The sequence below is a fragment of the Mustela nivalis genome (genome assembly GCF_964662115.1).
Source record: "Mustela nivalis genome assembly, chromosome: 1".
NCBI lineage: Eukaryota > Metazoa > Chordata > Mammalia > Carnivora > Mustelidae > Mustela > Mustela nivalis.
Window position 1 is genome coordinate 184,593,656 of NC_139020.1, and position 20,908 is coordinate 184,614,563.

A 20,908-nucleotide genomic window follows, 5' to 3' on the forward strand; every position below is an offset into this window, starting at 1 on the left:
TCTTCATTTTCCCCTCGTTGTGACAACCTCCGGGAAATGACACTCAATTCTGAAAAAGCATTTCTGTCCTCTTACAGGCCAAATTTTTTTTTACTAATAAGAGCTACCATTTGCTTACTTCACACCAGCCATGTGCTGGCTCTTTGGATGATACACTCTTCTGCTTTCTCTTCATGACATCTCTCCAAAGCAGGAGCCATTATTCTCTTTTTTATAAATGAAGAACCTGAGTCTTGGAGAAGAAAAGACTTAGCCCCAAAGCATGGGAATTCCTGCCTTCAGAGGCTTGGACCTAAAACTCAAAAGAAGTTGATTATAATTGTACCAGTCAATTTGTACATTGATGTATGCGTTTATTCAGGAAGTTCTGGTTATGCACCAAACGACATGCTGATTGCTGTGTTAGTCCACAGACGGGTCACTTGTGAGGGGTTCAGAGGTCAAGGGAGGTTTCCCGGATGTCCAGAATGCATCCTGGGGCATGTGTAGGATGTGTTGCTCAGGAGAAAGGGCTGAACTGTGTTTCAGGTCCCAGGAGTAGGAGGAGCAAGAAACGAGAGCGCAGGCAAACTGGTCAGTGTAGCTGCACTCGGGAGGCCATTTTGATAGCGTTGCATCATCAGGGTCGCATCCTAGAGGTCTTTGTGAGTCCAGTTCCTTTACCTGAGGGCAGGGGGGAGGCCGCTAAGAAATGTTCTGACCAGGAATGTCATGAGCAGATGGTTTTTTAAAAAGATCATTCCAGCCATGGCTTATAAGATGGGGTTGGGTGGGAGAGGCGGGAGTTCTGGCCATGAGTCAGACTGGCAGCAGGGTCAGGACATGGCAACAGAAATAGGGAAGAGAGTAGAGTGGAGGGGCCTTTGGAAGCTGTTTGGATGGAGATGGAGGTGGGGGAAAGTTACAGGATGACATCTGCTGTCTGACTGATGGGTCTGGGTGGAGGGTTCCACTGAAGAAGAAGACTTGGAAGAGGGTGATATGTCTTTGGTGGACTTGGTGATTTTGTAAAATGCCTGTGGGACTTCCTGGCGGAGGAGCCCAGAAAGTGGGGAGGACTCACAGGTCTGATCCTTACAAGAGCTCTCAGGGCTAGAAAGGAGATCTGAGGTCCTGGGCACCCTCTACGTTTGCATCTCCTCGTCTTTCTCTTCCTTTGACTTACTTTGCCCCATTAGTACTTCTCCTCTTACTTGCTTATTGTCTTTCTCCACCACAATAGAGTATAAGCTCCATGAGGGCAGGGAATGTACGTGTATTGTTCACTGCCACATCTCCCACACCCGGCACAGTGCCCGGCAGCAAACATGTCAGCCAGCCGACAGAGGGTGACAGACATTGCCACAGAGAAGGGGAGTTCATCATCTCTCCTTCAGGGAGTATAGAAAAGAGCCCAGGATAGAACCTTGAAAAGGACTCCAGTAAAAGGCAGAACTGAGAAAGAGGAACTTTCTAACAAAATGCTTCCTCTCTTTGCTCTGAATGGGCAAACATGGAGAACTTCCAAGTATCCCAAAAGAGTGGTTCTTGGGGACAGGTCGGTTTCTGGAAACAGCAGGATAGAGCTGAGTAGGTGATGTGCTTCACTTTTTTTGTTCTTGTTTTCTTTTTCCTTGCCCGTGTTAAAAAAAAAAAAAAAATCAGCTAAATGCAAGCATGGCTCTAGGTGAGGAGTGGGAAGCCTCAGTAGAGTCAATCCAACAAGAGGCAGATTGACTTTATCTTGCAGGCCAGTTGGGATCATTTGGTAGGTGCTTCCTTCCTAAGAGAGTTATATTGAGGAAGATTCTGGAAAGAGCTGGAAAGACCACTGTGGTCATTTGGTGGTATTCACTGAGGAGACTGTCCTTGGCAACATAGCTAACATTCACCACCTTCCTCTAGAGAATCTTTAACTTTGAGTAATAATTTTCCAGAAATATGTCCATTCTATATCTCAGTCTGCATTTCCCAGCTATGAATCCTGCCTCCCTCAGTCTCTGGTACTCTGCTTGGTGGCTTGTGGATCTCTAGTCTCATTAGCATAGCTCACTAAGGGAGTTGAAGGAGGCCAGAGTGAAGCTTGACTTTTAATAGCCTGATCCTTTTGATGCCACCCTGGAAAGCTGTGACTCAATAGCGTGTAAGTTCAGGTGCTGAGCTTTGTCCATAATTATTTGTTCTTTAGCATAGAGAGTTTTCAGAACTAATCTGTCCCAATTTAACTTATTTCAATTAATAGTTTCTCTTAATTATTCTTTCCTACTTGTGCTAATCATCATCCCAGATAAAAGCGAATCCTTGAAATTTTCTTATTGCCCCTCTAGAGGAGGGTAGAATACTCGATGGGCAGTGCTAATGGCTGGCTTCCTTTTGGAAACCTCCCCAGTTGGGTCTTCTAACTAGGAGAGTAAACTTCAAGGCCAATAACCCAGAAACCTTAAGCTTTAACATCTGGAGGCAGCAGCAGCAAGAAAGTTTGAAATACAAGGAGCATTGAGACTTTCTGGCTGGTAACTCATAGTAACTGATCAGTCACTTGACCCTGAGAAGTTAAGTGACCCGTGAGAGGTCACCATAACTTGAGAGTCATTGTCACCCACGAGAGTGAGCTCATATAATTATTGAAATATAAATGGTTCTTTCGAATGCCAGTATGTTGCTCCAAGTTAGTTCAATCATAATGGGAATTTTGGCAATAGTATGCAATACCTCTTCTCCCTTCATGTCTGGGCGGAGGGTGAGGAGCCATGGTCATCAATCAGTAACGATTTACTAAGTGCCTATAGTGGGGTCACCTCTGTTGTAGACATTATGCAAAAACTCAAAAGAGCCTTGAATAGACGACCAGTATCTTTCCCTCTGCTTTTTGCATGGGGGGAGTAGAGGAAAGGAGTAAGCAAATGAAAAAGCAAGCAAGCATTCAGCACATGCAGCGGTGGACAGGATGGTAGTTGATCGACCTGAGATACCTCCGTGTCGGGGCAGCAGGACCAACATGAGAAAACTTGAAATGGCCCAGCCTGCTCTTGGTACTTTGTGGGGAGAGGCTTCACGGAGGAGGAAGGAATTTCGCAGGACCTTGGAGAATTGAGGGATCTGAGACGTATTCATTTTCTGTTGCTGCATAACAGATGAACACTTATTTAGTAGTTTCAAACAACATCTCTGTCTCGTCTCGCCGTTCCACAGTTTAGAAGTTCAGGGGTAGCATGCCTGACTTCTCTGCTCAGGTTCTCAAAAAGCTAAAGTCAAGGTTTTGCCGTCTGTGTCCTCATCTGCTCCTCTTCCGAGCTCATCTACATCATTGGCAGATTCAGTTCCTTGTGCTGGGTAAAGGACTGAGCTCCTTGTTTGCCTGCTAGCTATCAAGGAGGGCCCACTCTCAGCTCTTAAAGGGGAACTGCTGGGTCCTGGCCCCAGGGCCTTCCATCTGCAGAGCGGGTGACTGACAACCTCCCTCACATCAGGGGTCCATCACTCTTTGTGTCTCCAGGAAGATCCTAGTCTTTTTTAAGGGCTCCTAAAATTAGGTTGGGCTCACTGAGGATAATCTCCTTATTTTAAGGTCAACAGATTTGGGACCTCAATTACTGCAGAAAAGTCCCTTCCCAGCAGCTCCTAGGATGGAGTCTGGTTGGAAAACCAGGGGAGTGCGTGTGTACCCCCAGGCCAGGAATCTTGGGGGCCATCTCTGAATTCTGCTTACCACATAATAGAAGGCATGAAATGTCCAAGTTGGTAACCAAATTACCAGATAATGGCTGGTGTGTGGATCGGATTGCATGCATAGCCTGGAACTGGGAAGGAGGCCCTTTTAAAGGAAATGAGCTTCCCAGGGGCAGATGGTGACTTAACTGGAGGGGTCTGACCAACTGATTGCACCATCTAGAACCCGACTACCTCTCTGTGTTGTTTCAGTCTACAGGCAAGCTCTTCTTTCTCTCTCCCTCTTTCTCATGTACATACACGCTTCCCCATTTGTCTACATTCTCAGTGGGATGAGCTGCTCAGAAACACGTGGCCATATCTGGAGATGCTTTGGGTCATCACAGCTAGAGAGGATACTCCTGGCATTCGGCGGATGGAAGCCGGAGATGTTGCTAACCATCCTGCATGCACAGAGTAGCTCCCGCAACAAAGAATTATCTGGCCCCCAGTATCACCAGTGCCAAGGTTGATTTACTCTATGAACTGACTCTCCCATCTGCCCCTCCAGGGTCTCTGTCTAGCTTTTTGAATGTTGATCTGCTGTTGTATCTGCCTGGCTATGCTTCTCCGCTTTTCCACCCCAAGAGTTCCTACTCATTCTTCAGGACTTGCTGCCAACATCACCTTCTTGCGCTGGTTGGTCCATGTGACTTGCTGTGCAGCGTTTCTCCATACCTGGGATACGCTACTCACTCGGGCCTTTGTTGGGTGTATGTATGTGTGACAGATCTGTCTCTCTCCCACCAGACTGTGGGTTCCTTTTGAGTGTCGTCTGAGTCTTTTTTTGTATCTGTGTCCCCAGAGCTTATTACCATAATGCCTGCATATAGTAGTCAGTAAGTGTAAGGTAGACAGGCAGATGGATAAGTGCATGAAAAGTTCATAGAAGTAAACTACTTCGCTCAGTTTCCGCTCTGCCTCTCTTCCGAATGTCTCTGGTGACTAGCATCTGCGTATTAGCCAGTGGTCGGTACACGTGAGCAGGTACGTCTCAAGGATCTGGAAGCGGAACTGCATGGGTTTGAATCCCATTCCTGCCACTTACAAGCTGTGTTACTAGAGACAGTTAACTAAACTGCTGTGCCTCCTCATCCTAATCCCTATTTCCAAGGGCTGTTGCAAGGATTTAATGAGTTTATAAAAGGACAGAGTGGGAGGAAATGGAGAGGGGTTGGTCATCTGCGCAATGCTTCTTTGTTTTCCAAATCTGTTTGCCAGAATAATGGGCTTCCCCACCCCCACCCCAACCATCAAAAAAAATCTGGATACAGGTCAGCATGACTGAAAGTGACATATACCTCCAAAGGAATATTCCTAAAAATACAGGGGGAAATTTTCTCCACAGCCACCCTATTTTGGGTGGTTGGGGTGTCAAGGAGTTTGAAACCATATCCCCTGAGGACCAGTTAATGGAAGTAAGACGACAGAAGAGAAAGCTAGGGTTTTTGAAGGATGTTGAGTGGGAGAGTTGGCTGTGCTGGTTCTGTGTGCTCCATATTGCTAGTGTTGGCTGCCGGTTTACTGGAAGGAAGAACTTCATCCAGGAGCCAGCTGTCCAGTGATGAACCTCCTTCTCGGAGGGCTGGAGTGTGGGACACAGTAAAAAGGTTCCTTTCCTTTGTTTTATGAATATTCATCAAGTGCTTCCTCTGATAGCCCCAAGGATGCTGTGAAAGACAAGACAGAGACAAGTCCTGATGGACCTTCCAATCTATAACACCATTTCCCAAAACGTGAGGTGGTTTGGGGTGGCTGTACCACCACTCAGTCACGCATCCTTAAAAATGTTCTTTCCAATCTTCTAAACCTCACAGATACATCAAGAAGGGGATCTCATTTGGGGGCTAGGGTTGCTGCCTTTCTAAAACTTGATAAGGTATCTCCATTTTTAGTGAAGAAAGAGCAACATGAGGGTTACAGCCTTAGGCCACAGTTCCCAAGTTACTTTTTTGAGTGACTTGTTAAACATCTTTATAAAAATAAGACAATAGAAAAGTCGTTAATACAGAATAATTAAACCCAAAGTGGGGCGCCTGGGTGGCTCAGTTGGTTAAGCAACTGCCTTCGGCTTAGGTCACGGTCCCGGAAGTCCCGGGATCGAGTCCCGCATCAGGCTCCCAGCTCCATGGGGAGTCTGCTTCTCCCTCTGACCTTCCCGCCTCTCATGCTCTCTCTCACTGTCTCTCTCTCAAATAAATAAATAAAAATCTTTAAAAAAAAAAAACCAAAAGTGATACTAGGGATGATTTTGACTTTGGCCTTTTATCTGTTTTGTTTCATTTTTTCACTTTTCATATTTGCATACAGTATAATTCACTCTTGGGTTTACAATTTCATAATTTTTATAAATGTGTGCAGTCACGTAACCACGCTCCCTGTCAAGATACAGATCAGTTCTATCCCCTCCCAAAAGTCCCTCATGCTTCTCAATCCCACCTACCACCTCCAGCCTTTGGCAACCACTGATCTGCTTTGTGTTCCTATAATTTTGCCCTTTGGCAAAATTCCATGTCATGGATTCCTAGAATATGAACCCTTTTCAGTCTGGCTTTTTCTTTGCAAAATGCATTTGAGATTTATCCCTCATGTTGCATATGTTCAGTCCTTGTAATTGCTGAGAAGTCGTCCATTATATGGATATACCACAGTATAGTCATTCTAAATAATAATACAAGTCACATTCTATTTAACAAATTATGAACATGGTACTTCTTTAAAGCAGATTTGGGAGAAATCCTATAGGCGGGTATGCAAGTAAGGGAGTCTTGCAGGAGAGCGGGAGAACTTGTCTGGCTAATTGATGCACTGAGGAATTGTTTGTGGTGGGTTACCCTTCAGTTTCTTATGCAGACCTCTAATAGTGTGTTTGGTTGGAATATATATAGGCTTTCTGTCTTCTGAAGTCAGAAAAAGCTTTTTGCTCCCTAAGGTAAACCTCGTGGCCTCCAGAGCACCCATTCATAGTCTCTCATTCATTCATTCCCTCTCTCTTTGCCTCTTTCCCTCCATTAATCCCTCCTCGTCCTCCTCATCCTCACCTTCTCTTTTTCTCTCCCCCCTCACACCCTCCCCCTAATATTTCACTGGAGTTTATGTAACTGCATTAATTAGACCTATTTCTCAAAGAGTTGGTTTTCTGTAAAATTCACTTTGCAGTTGGCATGACAGAAGAGCTGGCATATTAATCAAATGCTACAATTTGTTCTTTGTATCTGAGTCAGGCTGGGGTTGGGCTTCCTGCTTATCTGTTGTCCGTTTATACTATTTTGTCCTTTGCAGCAAATGAGCCTGGATTCTTTGTGAGTGGGCAGGGTGATGGCTGTGAGTGTTGATAGATTGGGCGTGGAAATGCTTAACAGGGACAGACCCTATCTCCGTAGTTAGTGTTACAGAGTCCCCAGGATATAAGGTGTCTGTATGAAAGTAAATAAGGGCTTCTCTTTTCCTTTCTTTGGTGGATGATATCAATACCATTTAATAGAATAAAATGATAAAAATCTTCGTCCTGTCTTAAATACCATGTTAATTGCCGTTCTGTGTATTTATTCATGTTGTGTTTCTGAAATATGCTTTATTTATAGACATTTACGTCCCCCAATGCATTTTAAATCTTCAGGCATATTCAAATGATATGTGTTTAATTTGATCTGGTGTATGTCTTGGGGGGCAGGGGGTTGCCCTTTGCAGCTAACCAGATCAAAGTTGGTAGCTTCCTCCATTTAGTTAGTTTGCTACAGAATATAAAGCTTCTTAAAGGATTCAAGTGCATATCTTAAAAGCTCATCAGAAATATTCTAAGCCATAGATGTTTTTTTCTCTCTCAGCAACATTTCAGATATGGAGTTTCTCCTCGGTTGCCCCTGCTAGAGTTGCTGAATTTATAATGCCATAGGAAGAAAGAAAGATCTGTTCTGTTTTCTCATCTGTGGAACGAGGGGGTTGAACTGGATGGGAGATGTCAAATTTACAGCGCTAGTGCTGTCATTCCTTTCCCATCCCATGACAGACATCACTAATCAATCACAGCAACGCTTGCCTGCCAAAGGTAGTCTCGGACTTCTTGTCAAGTCAGCACTCCAGGAAGCCACGGCTAATCAATCAGTGTTAGTCCAAGAGATGAAATCTATTTGCCATTCTGCAACGTGATGGTGCTTAATCTGTAAAGGTTACATCACCATTTCACGGTAGAAGGAACAATGTTGGAAGCCATGGGTAGTTTCAAGTGAAGAGGTTTTCAGATCACTTTATTTTATGCTCCTTGAAGGCAGGCATTGTGTTTTATTCATGTTTTTTCCATGTTTATCTAGCCTATAAGGCAAACCCTTTCTCACAGTAGACATTCCATAAATATTGGTGACATGGTGCACCAGGAATGAATAGAAAGCACGTCCTTGGCCAGTTCTTCCCTCCCTCCCTAAGACTATACAGATCAGTGCTTCTTCTAAAGGGCAGGCACAACAGTTACCATGACTGAATTTTGTCTGCTTTCATTCTGTCCATTCCTGCAGGCTGGCTAGATCGATGTGTGCTTTTATCCACCGAGCACTGGCAGAGCCAAGCAACTTGGCATTATTAGCTAGACTTGATGAGTTTCCCTTCCATCCATTGTCCCAGTCATTCATAAACCTATTGAGTAATACAGAGGGGCATCCATTTAATCCATCCCATGCTGGATTCTGAATTCTTACAACTTGACTTGTGGCTGAGAATCTGAAGTTTTACTGCTCTAGGTAGAATTTCTGCCCGTTTCAGGATTTAACATCAGGGGGATTCATGTATTTGACACAAAATATGCAGATTTGAGTTATTTTGGGGGAAGTAGATTGTAGGTTCCTTACAGAAAGGTCTGGATCTGGTAACTTTTTATATTTTGATAGTGTGATAATATGCCTTTTGCAGGGTAGATACTCAGTGAATACTTCATATTCCTCAAGGTAGTTTGATGAAACTTTGGCAAACCTCTGTTTTCTTTAACTTTTAGGGGGAAAAAAAAATCATCTTTTAAAAACAGAAGCTGTTTTTTTTCCCCCCAACCCAGACACTAAGTTTCATCTAATGAAAATACTAGCTGCCCATTTAATGGAAAGTCACTTGTAGGTAGGGCATTCTGCTAAATGCTTTATATATATTTTCTCTAAACCTCAAAATAACCCCAAGACTAGTGATATGAATTTCATTTCAAATGTGAGATAAAGGAGCTTTGGAGAAGTCATGTAACTTGGCCAAAGTCACAAGGTCATAATAAATCCTTTAAATAGGATTTAAAGCCAGGCCTAACTCTAGAGTCTTTTCCCCCAAAGATGCCAGCTCTCTCAGTGCAGATGTTACTTCCTCCACGAAGCCTTCCTTGAGACAAGGCTGGTTGAGATGTTCTGCCTCTGTGTTTCCACAGCAGTTTATACTCCTTTATTACAATACTCTCTGTTCTGCGATGGGCTGTTTCTCTGCTGCCACTCGGCCACCCACATTTGACTGATGGCTGACTGAGTCCCTCTCTCCCAGGAGACCTCTGCCACTTTGCCTTCTTACCTAGGCACCATATATGATGTACAGCTAGGCCTTCAACAATCTATTGTAGTTTATAACTCATTATATTTGAGGAGAAAAGATTTAGAAAAATGTAATCCAGCTCTAAATGTGGAAGGGCAGAGTTGCCTCTCTGCTCTTCTAAGTGCCTTCTGCTTCCGTCTGTCTTTGCATTATTAAGCCATTCGATTTTTTAACATGTCACTGCTTTATTAACTGTAATTTTATGAATAATTAATACATGCAGATGTTCTTACATTTATTTATCCGGCTTCAGATACTTTGTGTTTCTTGAATCTGAGAATTCACGAGTTGTATAAATTCTAGAAATTTCTTAGCTATTAAGCTATTATGCCTCTCCCCAATTTCTCTCTTCTCTTCCTAGGAGACTCCTGTTAGACATATGTTGTGCCTTCTCATTCTCTTCTCTTATCTCTGACCCTCTCTGGCATCTCTTTCAACACTTAATCCCTTTGTGCCTCATTTTGTGTTACGTCCTAAGATCTGTTTCTCTCTTTAGTAGTACCTGACTTCCTGCTTAACCGATTGATTGAGTTTTTAATGTCAGTGAATCAGTGGGGAGAGATAGAAATCACTTCTTATTCCCTTTTAGGCATTTAGTTCTAGGTTTCATGTTTTTAATCATTGTAGACTTTGTTGCATGTTCTTTTTCAGAATGTTGTTTCGTGACCCTGAACTCGTGAGGTCTCATCCTCATATTTGTTGACTTGAGTCTTATCAGTTTCCTGGGTGCCCTGTAACGTACTTGTGGGAGCTTGTGTTTTTGCTGGGCCAGGTATAGCCCAGGTTATGTAACTGGCTCTCCAGGACAATTTTTCATCTGCCTCTGTGAGGTGTTCCAGGTGTGTCATGAACAGGACCAGTTTTTATATTTATTTTTCAGTTAGGCCTTGGTAATTCCTACTCTACTCTCAAGAAAGGCACAAGCCTAGGGTTTCTAATTCTTAGCTTAAACTTTTCCCTCCCACTCAGAGCACACGTTAAGATTAGACAAGTTTCACTGGGCTGGTCGACAGTTTTTCCAATCTATGTGTTCTTCATGGGTGCTACCCTCAGTGAGTGCTCCTGATTTTCTACAGGGGACATGTAACAACTTCCTGCTTCTCCTTATCCAGAGCCCTTACCTCCTGTCCTGCATGGGCATTAAATCCCTCACCCTAGGGAACCAAGACAAACCTTGCCCTACTGCCACCACCTTTCCCTCAACCTCATGAGTTTATAGGCTTACCATTCTTTTCTTCGGATGTCTCTGTATTTCTACCACCTGGGTGTTTTCCTCTTCTTGTTATGGGTTAAGCGCTCAAAGAATTTGTTAAATATTTTATCTAGCATATCTAGGTGTTTGAAGGGTAGGAATTTTCAGGCTGCCATTTTTTGCCACATTGCCCAGAACTAGGAACTTACTACAAGTTCATGGTAAAATAATCAAATTATACACAAGGGCATATTATGAAATATTAGTCTCCTTCCTGTCTTTGACCTGTGTAGTTCTCAGATCACCTTGCTAGATATAATAACCTTTAGCACTCTCTGAGGTATCATTCTAGAGGCATTTTGTGTATATAGAGCATGCATATGTAGACACAATACATGAAGATTTATTTATGCTAGTGAGAATATATTTTACCTTTACATTGCACTTAGCAATATGTTTTGGAGTTCATCATATATCAGTGTACTCAGCTATGTCTCTTGTCATGACTGCATGATATCCCCTTAAATGGAGGTACTATAATTTATTTAACCATTTCCCTATTGGATAATTTTTTCAGTTATTTTGAGCTTATAAGCTATCTTCCAGTAGACATTCCTGTATATGTGTTTTTGCTTGTGTATCACTTAACATAGTTTTCTTTGTTGATTTGTTTCTCTGTTTTTCTCTCTTCTTCCCCACCCTATGATGGTTAATTTTATGTGTCACCTTGACTGGGCTAACGTATGGCCAGATGGCTGGTACAACATTATTTTGGGGTGTGTCTGCAAGTGTGTTTCCAGAAGAGATTAACATTAGAATCAATAGACTTCACAGAGATTGCCCTCAGCAATTCTGGTGAGCATCACCCATGACTTTGAGGGCTATGTAGAACAAAAGCATGGAGGAAAGGTCAGTGTTCTACCTGAGGAGAGACATCCACATCCCCTGTCCTCAGACAGCACTGTTCCTGGTTCTCAGGCTTTCAGACGCAGACCAAGACTTAAACCACTGGCTCCCGATTCTCAGACCTTCAGTCCTGTACTGAATTATGCTGTCGGTTCTCCAAGTTGCAAACTGTGTATCATGGGACTTCTCGGCCTCCATGACTATGAGAGCCAGTTCCTTTAATAAATCTCAAATTTATGTGTATCCTGTTGGTTCTGTTTCTCTGGGAAACCCTGGCTAACCCCCCCCCCCCCCAAGCCCCACTTTGAATTCCTTGCACTCAAGGGTGTTATCCTTCATTGGTGACTCTGGCACCCCACGTGGGACCATTCAGTGCTGAATCTGCACTGAATTCAGATCTGTTTCATGACTAACTGGGTACTTAACAGAAACGCTAAACCAACAATCAGACCAAACCCAACCTCAAGCAGATGTATTTTGATTTCGGTAATAACAACAGCTATTGGAGCCCTTGACTGAGAGTCTTCTCTGCTCCAGACACGAGTTAATGTGATCTTGACAACTCCATGAGACCGACAGCATCTTGCTGTATGGACCAGGACACTGAGATACAGGTTATTTACATAATTAGCAAGAAGCAGAGGCCCCATTTGGATACAGTTGTGTCTTGAGATTAGTGCCTGGCCTCTTGAATACTACCTCTTAATTAACATTTGTATTGTCACAAAGGCTCCAGGACCTCCCCCTCCTCCTCCCTCCCGCCTTCTGTCCATCCTTCCTTCCTTCCCTCCTCAGAGATTTCCTGAGGCTCCTAGTGTTCCAGGCAGGGAATGATACTGTGATTATTGGTGAAATCATTTCTGCTCTGGTGGAACATGCAGTGTGAAAGCAGAGACAGATTAAGAAAAAAAAACAAAAAACAAAAAAAAAAAAAACCGTGATGAGTGTCTGGAAGGGGAGATAATAGGGGAGCTTTAGAAGCACAGAGCTTGAAGGCTCTTCCCAGGCATAGAGGGTCTCCAGCATCTGTGAAAAACTGGATGACCTTTGAACAAGGAGTGAGCTGGGGGAAGATGGACCAGAGGGGTGAAGGACAAGGGTCCAGCATGCTCCTTGTCTTCCTCCAGTGCTCTTTACCCTATAATCTGGCTCTTGCAGTCCCAGCCAGCTCTTAGGATCTCTGCATGCAGAAGCTAGACAGCCCCGAGTCCCGCATCGGAAAGGGGGCTGAACCCCCTCCCGCCCAGCCCATCCACCCCACCCCACCCCACCCCGCCCCACCAGCACCGGCACCACCACCACCCATCAGCCTTTTCTAATTTTAAAGCACTAGCTCCCTTGATTGAAATCTCAATTCGGGAACAGGCCTAGGATTGGCCTGTGGCTCGGAATTTTCACCAATAAGCGGAGTGGGAGGTGGAGAGGCGTCCCTTTAAGCAGCAGGGAGGCAGCCTGGAGAGCTTGAAGCTTCTCTCCCCAAGACCTGAGCGATTTTCCTGGAGCCGGAGCTGCTGCGCTCGGAGCAGCTGCCACAGCCCCCGGGAATGTCACCCCCCTTGCGCGGAGCCCCTGCAGGGCCCCCTCTGGCTCCGGGCAGTTGGCGGCCGACGCCCTGCTGGGCTTCTTAGCCGCAGCCGCACCCCCTGCCCCTAGGTCTGCGGGCCCCCTCCCCCTTCCCCCCTGAGTCCCCCGCCGGCGGAGGCGCCGCAGCGGCGAGCAATGCAAGCCTGAGCCGGGTAAGTGGCCCTCCCGTGGCCGGGGCGCTCGGAGGGGGCGCTGGGGCGCCTTTGCTCCCGGTTTTCAGGTTTTCCCAGGGAAAGGGGCCTGGAGCTGGGGCACTAACGTCTGGCAGTGGTGCGCCTGGCAACACAGAGACATTGAGGATGTCCCGAGCTCTAGGGAGGGGACCTAGGGATCATTTTGAGCTGTCTGCTGGCTATTGCGCACTTTATTAACCAGTAATAATAGTAATGATACCAGGAGGTGGGGGTGTTGTGACCGTATTAGGACGACTTTGGGGGGGGGGGGCATTTAAACTTCTCCTAACTTGCTTTTTGAACAGTCATTATGCTCTTATGATTCATTTCCCTCAAATATTTACAATGCATTTACTGCTAATGACCTACTTACTTATTTCCCTTACGGTATCAAAAAATACTTTCCGTGTCTTCAGAAAGATCAGGAAAAAACCAAGGACTTCTCCCCACACTCCTTATTGCTTGCCTTCCTAGAACTTTTAACAGTCCTCCTCTTCGCCATCGTAGATTCCTGTCAGTAAGCGATTCTGGATTTGTGCATGTGTTCTCTGTGCATTAGGGGGAGATGTAGGGGAGAGATCCCTTCTCCCGGTCTTCTTCCTTCTTCTGGTTCACATAGGGGAGTCTGTAAGATGGGGAAAGGTTTTGGGGGAGGTCATTAATTGAAATTCTCCTCTTCCAGCTTTTCCAATGTACCCTCTGTTTCGGGGGAGTGAGGACTTGAGGGGGACTGGAATTATGCCTATCTGGAGCGCCTGGGCAGCTGTATCCTAGGGAATTTTAAAACCAACATAATCCATAGGGTTGGGGGGGGGGATAAGGTTTATTGAAAAGATTAAAAGTTTTAGCTTCCCTCCTCTCCCTTGCTAATCTGTCTGTTCACTTGCATATAACCTAAGCAAGAAGTTGGAAGCCTAATACAAAAGAGTCAGATTTTTTTTTTTTTCTTTTTTTAAGATGGGGCAGCTGGAAAGGATGCCTTCCCAAATCAGAGCAAAGTCTGATGCATGGACTGCCAAACTCCATTTCTGCCTATATTAAGTTATTTCGGTGTTTTGCTGGGCTGGCCTTTCTTTCCAATTGTTGAGGTGGTGTGAATCATTTGTATGCTTTGGGTTCCCTGCTTTCTGCAAACAGAAGTTTTTATCTTGCAACTCGTTGAAGAATTAGAGGGATGGACATGGCCCCGTATGCACAGAGTGAACAAACACTGCTTGGGGAGGATTTGGGCATTTCCTTTTCAAATCATCCATTGGCAAGTCAGCCATTGGGCAATTCAGATAAAGGTGTCAAGTGAGCTGAGCAGTGAAGAATTTATATGTGCAGCTAATTCTGCTCGTCCTACAATAAAACATCTTCCCATGGGGCCAAAAAAGTCGGGGGAAGGGAGGCTTATGAAAATGATCCTGTGTTCTTAGTCACTGACTACCCAGCTCTCCCTGGATTTCTGAGAACCTGCCAGGAGAAACTGTTGACTGAATGGAAGTTTCAAGAAATGCAGAACAGAAATCAGTACAAGCCCTCCTCGAGTGACTTTTATTTCTGTTTGGAGGAAAGAAACACTTTGTTAGAATAACAAATTGTGGCTGCTTTTCAAGAGTAGAAAATGGTTCTCCTTCTGAAAGCAGATTCCTTTTAAGAGTGTGAATCATTTGGTTTAGGTTTTTTCTCCCACCACCTCCCCCCACCCCCTTTTGCGGTGGAGGCTTGGAGATGATTAAACGTCCTGTCTGCAGGAAATTACCAGGAGATTTGAGTATTTTCCTGAATCAGCCTCAGATGGTACACAGCTTTGGGTGTAAAACAAGAAAGCTCTGTTACCAGGCAATCTTTCTGCCGTGATAACCTCGACTCCCAGTCTTCCGAGCTGCTCCATCAGCAAGCCTTTTATTTTTTTAACTTTGGGGTGGTGCTTTCGTTTTAGAAACCAAAATAACTCTCTCATTCCCTTCATGAGCTTTTTAAGACGGAACTTATTTTTGAGACCGTTTTATCCAGCGTACTTCCCCACTGGCCTCCTCCCCCTAGCCTCAGCAGGAAAAGCACTTGGCTGCTTTTCCCCAGATTTCCTATAAGCCTGGATTGGTATCCTTAGGGACACAGATGTCTCAAGGAAGGAGATGCGCCAGGATGGGAGTTAGCACTCACCGATTTGGTGGAAACATTTGTGGTCTGTGCAGAGCTATGTGCAGAGAAGGCTCAGTGGTTCTGTGTTGAGTTCACCAGAAAGGACATCATGCATCAGCAGCGTGGAGAATGGCATTTGGAAGACTGTAAGGGACAACCGAGGGACACAACATGCTGCTTTGTCATGGTGCTTACAGAGATCTGCCGGTGTCAATACTTTGGAAGACCAAACCTCAGAAGCGCTGTGTTCCCCCAGGCCATTTTTCTTAATCTTTCCTGAAAGGTACCCCATCACATTAAGCACTTCCTAGCCACATCATCAAATGGGAGATCCCTGGGTGCAAATAAACCCAGAGCACTATTCCCCTGTCAAGGAGAGGAAGGAGAGGAAGTAAAAAAAATTTTTTTTTTAAGCTAACAGAGCATAGGATGGTAATCCTTGTTGCATATAATGAAACTTTATGAAAATTGTAGCAAGAGTTTAAATGCAGTGTTCAAAAAAAAAAAAAAACCCGTTTCTTTGCTGCTATTTTTTATTTTCTCAAAATCGAAATGGCAAGGGATTCTTTTTCAGGATACTTAGCATTTGATTACCAGGCAGTTGTTTTGGTGACGTTCTTTTTCATATCCTGCTGCTCTGCGCGACAAGCAGGGGAGACGCGTTTTTGCAGAGATTGGATCTGGACGTTTTCCAGAACAATGGAAGGTGTAGGGGCGGCGGAGGGGACAGACAGACGCAGGTACTGTGGGACTCAGTGTCTGGGAAAACTCATAAACAATTTTCCCTGCAAATTTAGCCCAGAGGCCTTTGAGGATTGCTTCATATTTGACTTTTACCAGCCAGCCTGTGTATAGACATCACGGTACCCATCACAGGGGGTTCTCTCCTCGCAAAGCACCCTTCAAGAAGGTGCCAGTTCCACAGGGAGTGTGTATGTGACATTGCTTACCACCTTTTTGAAAATTTGCTTCATACCACTCTTTCTTAAACCAACCAACCAAACTAAAACTGTGACTACTTAATTTGTTGGGAACATTTGCAAGAGGTTCCTTTGCATTCACCTGGGCTGCCATTAATTACGCATTTTAATTTTTTCAGGGATCAAGGTTTTGTTTAGGCTCCTGAGAATGAGCAGATACCTGTTGAACTGGATTTCAAACAATTCCAGGGTTTTTGTGTTGCCTTTTTTTTTTTTTTTAAGGTTTATTTATTTATTTTAGAGAGCGAGAGAGTGTGAGGCAGGGGTGGGGGTTTGTGGACCAGAGGGGGAGAGAGAGAGGCTCAGACAGACTCCTAGCTGAGTGCAGAGCCCTGTGCAGGGTTCCATCAGGATCCTGAGATCATGACCTGAGCCAAAGGCAAGAGTTAGATGCCTGATAGACTCTCCCACCCCAGAGCACCTCAAATAGTTTCACTTTTGAGCGCTTGGCTGTCCAGCCTGAGTAGAGGTCCCATATATGCATCTTGTAAATGATAAACAGAATGATAGCTGTTACTTACTGTTGCCAAGCATAGACTAAATGTCTTACCAACCGTAGACTTGACTGCATGTAAGAATATCCATCTGAGATTCTGTTTCAGTAAATCTGTGGTGTGACCTGGAAATTTGCATTTTAAGAAGAATCCTAGGTGGGACCTTGGACTCTAGTTTGAAACACACTTAGCATTTTTGTCCATTACCATTCAGAAGCCTCACTATAACCCAAATAGGTGCTCTTATCATCCCCGTTTCACCGATAAGGAAGAGTAGGCTCAGAGAGGTTCAGTAACACCCTGAGGTCACACAGCTACCAAGTGGCCATGCTGGGGAACTCTCCAACTCCACTGTCCCTGTGTTCAGGCCTATTCTCTTGGTGGTTGGGAGGTCTTCTCCCTACAAGTGGGATCTAGTGACCGTTTCCCCCAGCTGTCTCTTCTAAAGACCCTTCTCTACAATGCTGGCCTCTAGGAGACACTAGTCCGCAGGGACCCCTTTTATGCTGTCTGCTCTGGCCGAATTTAGGAAGGACTGAATAGGGGTGTAGGCATTAACATTAATACTTAAGGATTGTCTAAGTAATTTGCCCTGAGTTCTCTAACTGCCGAGCGGAGATAAGTCAAGATCAGATTAATTTATCCTTAAGGTGCTTTTCAGTCCCCCAGCTTTTAGAGCCCTTAAGGCAGCTCCGTCCCCTTCACTGGGCCCTTCCACAATTCCCAGGGCCACCTCCTGTCTTCTCTCTGTACGTTTCCCCGGAGTCCTCCTGCATGACCCCTCATGATTCCCAAGCCCAAGGAGGTAGAAACCTTTTTCTGATACCCATAACCTGAGCCCACCTGAAGCCCCTCTTCTATCTCAGTCTTCTGTCTAAACGCCCCCCATTCTGGGTCGATTCCTGCAGAAAACAACACAAAGGAAATGTTGAGAAGAGAGGCAGAGACCGAGGAGTCTCATTTAGACCTTTTGCTTGATTCCCCCTTGGCCTGACCTGGTTTCTCTTGCCTCTGGGCATGCGGACGGGTGCTGATTTATCTTGCTTAATTGCTGCAAGATTGTGATATGGGACAAACCACTTAACCTCCTGAGCTTTGCCTCCATTATCTGTACAGTGGAATGCTCCTGTCAACCCTTTCTCCTTGGGGTACAAGTGACATAACGACCATGGAAGCAATTTGGGCTTTGTTCAAACACATTCTGAAGGTGCGCTTATGTTACCTTCAGGCAAGCGGTGGTTCTCATTCTGTGTTCCAGGGAACACCTGTCGGCAGATTGGTCTTCCAAACAGGAAGGCAAAAAATGGTTCCATGTATATTTGCAACATGTGACATCCTGTGTCTTTTGTTGAGGAATCACGGCTCATGCTAGTACATTAAAGGCACTGAGCCCTGGAGTAGAGAAACCTCTTTGGCTTTGCGTGTTCCCTGTTCAGGGGATCCCAGAACACAGCTGAGGGTGTTGCTGTGTAAGATGGCGGCTACTACTTACTAGGGTGTGCCTTCAGACCAGTCACTCACATCACGCAACCTCTGTTCCCTTCTCTCTGAAACGGGAATAATAGTGGTACCTACCCCACAGAGTTTATTTAAATAAATAAGTTAAGAGATTGCCTTCCACTTCTCAGAAACGCTCGTCTGAGCCCTCTAGGAATGTCATTCTCTCCTTCCAGCTTGCTTTCTCTCCCTCTCTCTGACCCTCTGTATGTTCCCCTTGCTGTATTTTCCTTTCCTTGTTCTCCTCCACTTATTCTAAGTTGGACTGCTCTTCTCTCTCTCTCTCTCTCTGTTTTTCTGTTGCTCGTTTTTGTTTGTTTGCACACTGCCAACATCTGTCCTTGGCCACATGTCGTCACCGACTGATGACTTCCAAATCAACATATTCCGCCTGGAACTCTCTCCTGAGCTCCAGACATGGACACATGTCTCTTCTTAGTGTCCTTGTTAGATATGAAACAGGCTTCTCAGACCTCTTGTGTTAAAACACAACCCTAGATTTATTCCTCTGCCCAAGTCTTCACCAGCAACTGGACCCCCCACCCCATCCCGCCCCAGTCACCCAGTTGCCAAGCTACAAACATCAGGCCCCTTTCTCTTTTCCGCACACACCTTTGTCTAGTCCAGTAAGAATAAGTCCTTGAAGCTCAACCTCAAAAATATATTCCAGTTGGGACATGGGGAAGGAAGAGGATGGGCTGATTACAGAGGGGTTTCAGGTAACTTCATAGGGTTCTGAAGGGGCTTATGTCTTGATTAGAGTATGGGTTTCATGGGGCTAGGTGGTTGTCAAAATTGGTGAGTCTCTCCAGGTAAAATGTCCATTTTGCTGTATGTAAATTATACCTCCCTAAAAAAATTTGATAGATAAATATTTGATAGATAAATATCCCAAGTGGGGTTACTGCTCACTGTGTCTGCAGGCACGACTTCCGAATGCCGCCATCATGCCTCATTTTGATTATTCAGTCACCTTCCCAAATACCTAGTGTTTCTAAAGCTTCAATCAGATTCTCTCCCTCCCTTATTAGCACCTTCTGATGCTAGTGACAGTAAGGACAAACTCTGAACACATTACTATGAGCTACGAGATCCCCCACTCCCACTCCAACACCACTGGCACAAACATTTCTCTGTAAGGACGTCTCCCTCCCCTAACCTCTAGTACCTGTGCTTCAGTCATACCAGCTCTCTAACCCCAGAAGCTCCTGCCTGCCTCAGGGCCTTTGTACCTGCTGTTCCTTTTGGTCAGAATGCTCTAGAATTTTGCTGGGCTGGTAGCTTCTCATCACTGACCTTCTTAACTTAAGCATCATTCTACCAAGAAGAATCCCTACATGACTTTGCTTCACCACCAACCCCCACCCCCCCAACACACAGACACTGTTTTTCTTTGCCACATTGCTTAACTAATTTTTGCTCAAAGCACTTCTCAAGATAGAAGTGTTTTTCGATGTGGTCACTGTCTTCTTCTCCCTCCTGAAGGGCAGGGAGTATGTCATTCAGTTCCCATGTTTCGTACACAGAACTGCCACCCAGTAGGGGCTCATGAAGTTGAATGACCGCCATCTAACTCAGTGACTGACGTAGCAACTGCAAGAAAATTGTTAGTTAATAAACAGTTTTAAAGTTCTGTTTTATTACTCTTCTCCTTTTCTCATCTCCCTCTTCCTTGGGGATGGGAATGTGTTTTGTGACCCCACTAAATCCACATATTTAATGTTTCTGACCCTCCATTTGTTCTGTTTTGTTTAATTATAAAACAAGGTCGGTGATAGCTGCTCCTTGTAGAGGTCTATAAACTCTTTGGAGGAAGGTGTTATCACAGTGGGAGTGAGGCATTAGTGTTTTGTCACCTTCTAAAAATTGCCCCCATGGCTAATGGTTTTCTTTGAAGACCGTGAGCCTTGGAGCTCTCCTGCTGAGGAAATCTTACTAGATCAGCTCTGGGAGCATTACTTGAGATGCAAAACAATTTTTTTTTTTCTTTTAAAAGGTTGCATTTATTTATTTCAGAGAGAGAAAGAGCACAGGGCAGAGGGAGAGGGAGAAGCAGGCTCCCTACTGAGCAGAGAGCCCCTTGTGGGGCTCAATCCCAGGACCCCGAGATCAACACTGGAGCCAAAGGCATACGCTTAACCAACTGGGCCACCCAGGTGCCCCACGATGCAAAGATTTTTAAAATTCACTGAAACGCCCACAAATTGAAACTCACAGGGCAGTAAACATGCATATATATTTTAATCTGTTGGAGAAAATCTTGCCCAGAGAACAAGTATCTAGTATCTGAGACTTCCTCCCCTCCCTGTTCCCAAAGACTCTCACCCAACATCATTACTGGAGTACTCATTTAAAAATCAGAGCAAAAGGGGCACCTGGGTGGCTCAGTAGGTTAAGCCTCTACCTTCAGCTGGGGTCACAATCTCAGGGTCCTAGGATCGAGCCCCGCATCGGTCTCTCTTCTCAGCAGGGAGCCTGCTTCCCACTCCCCCGTCCACCTGCCTCTCTGCCTACTTATGATCTCTGTCTGTCAAATAAATAAATAAAATCTTTAAAAAATATATTTAAAAAATCAGAGCAAAGGATTGCATATCCTAGAAATGAGTAAAATCCAACGAGTATTGGTGAAGAAGATGTCCTTCCCTAGGTAGGAAGAGAATGATACTGGCATTTCTGAAAACCTACAGGCCCCGGTTTATTTATACTGTTCATCTA

General features: G+C 44.9%; 1 protein-coding gene across 3 annotated transcripts in view; it reads left to right on the top strand.

Annotated features, from left to right (window-relative positions):
• The window catches only part of PRICKLE2 (prickle planar cell polarity protein 2), a 320,594-nt gene that overhangs the window by 151,159 nt on the left and 148,527 nt on the right, over positions 1-20,908 (top strand). Inside the window, exon 1 of one of the 3 annotated variants that reach the window (XM_082727020.1) lies at positions 12,756-13,074. The exons of the other annotated variants lie outside the window; for them this stretch is intronic. The gene's annotated coding sequence lies outside the window, so the exon portion shown is untranslated. Of the gene's footprint in view, positions 1-12,755; positions 13,075-20,908 lie in introns of those variants that run through there. 3 annotated transcript variants of the gene reach the window in all.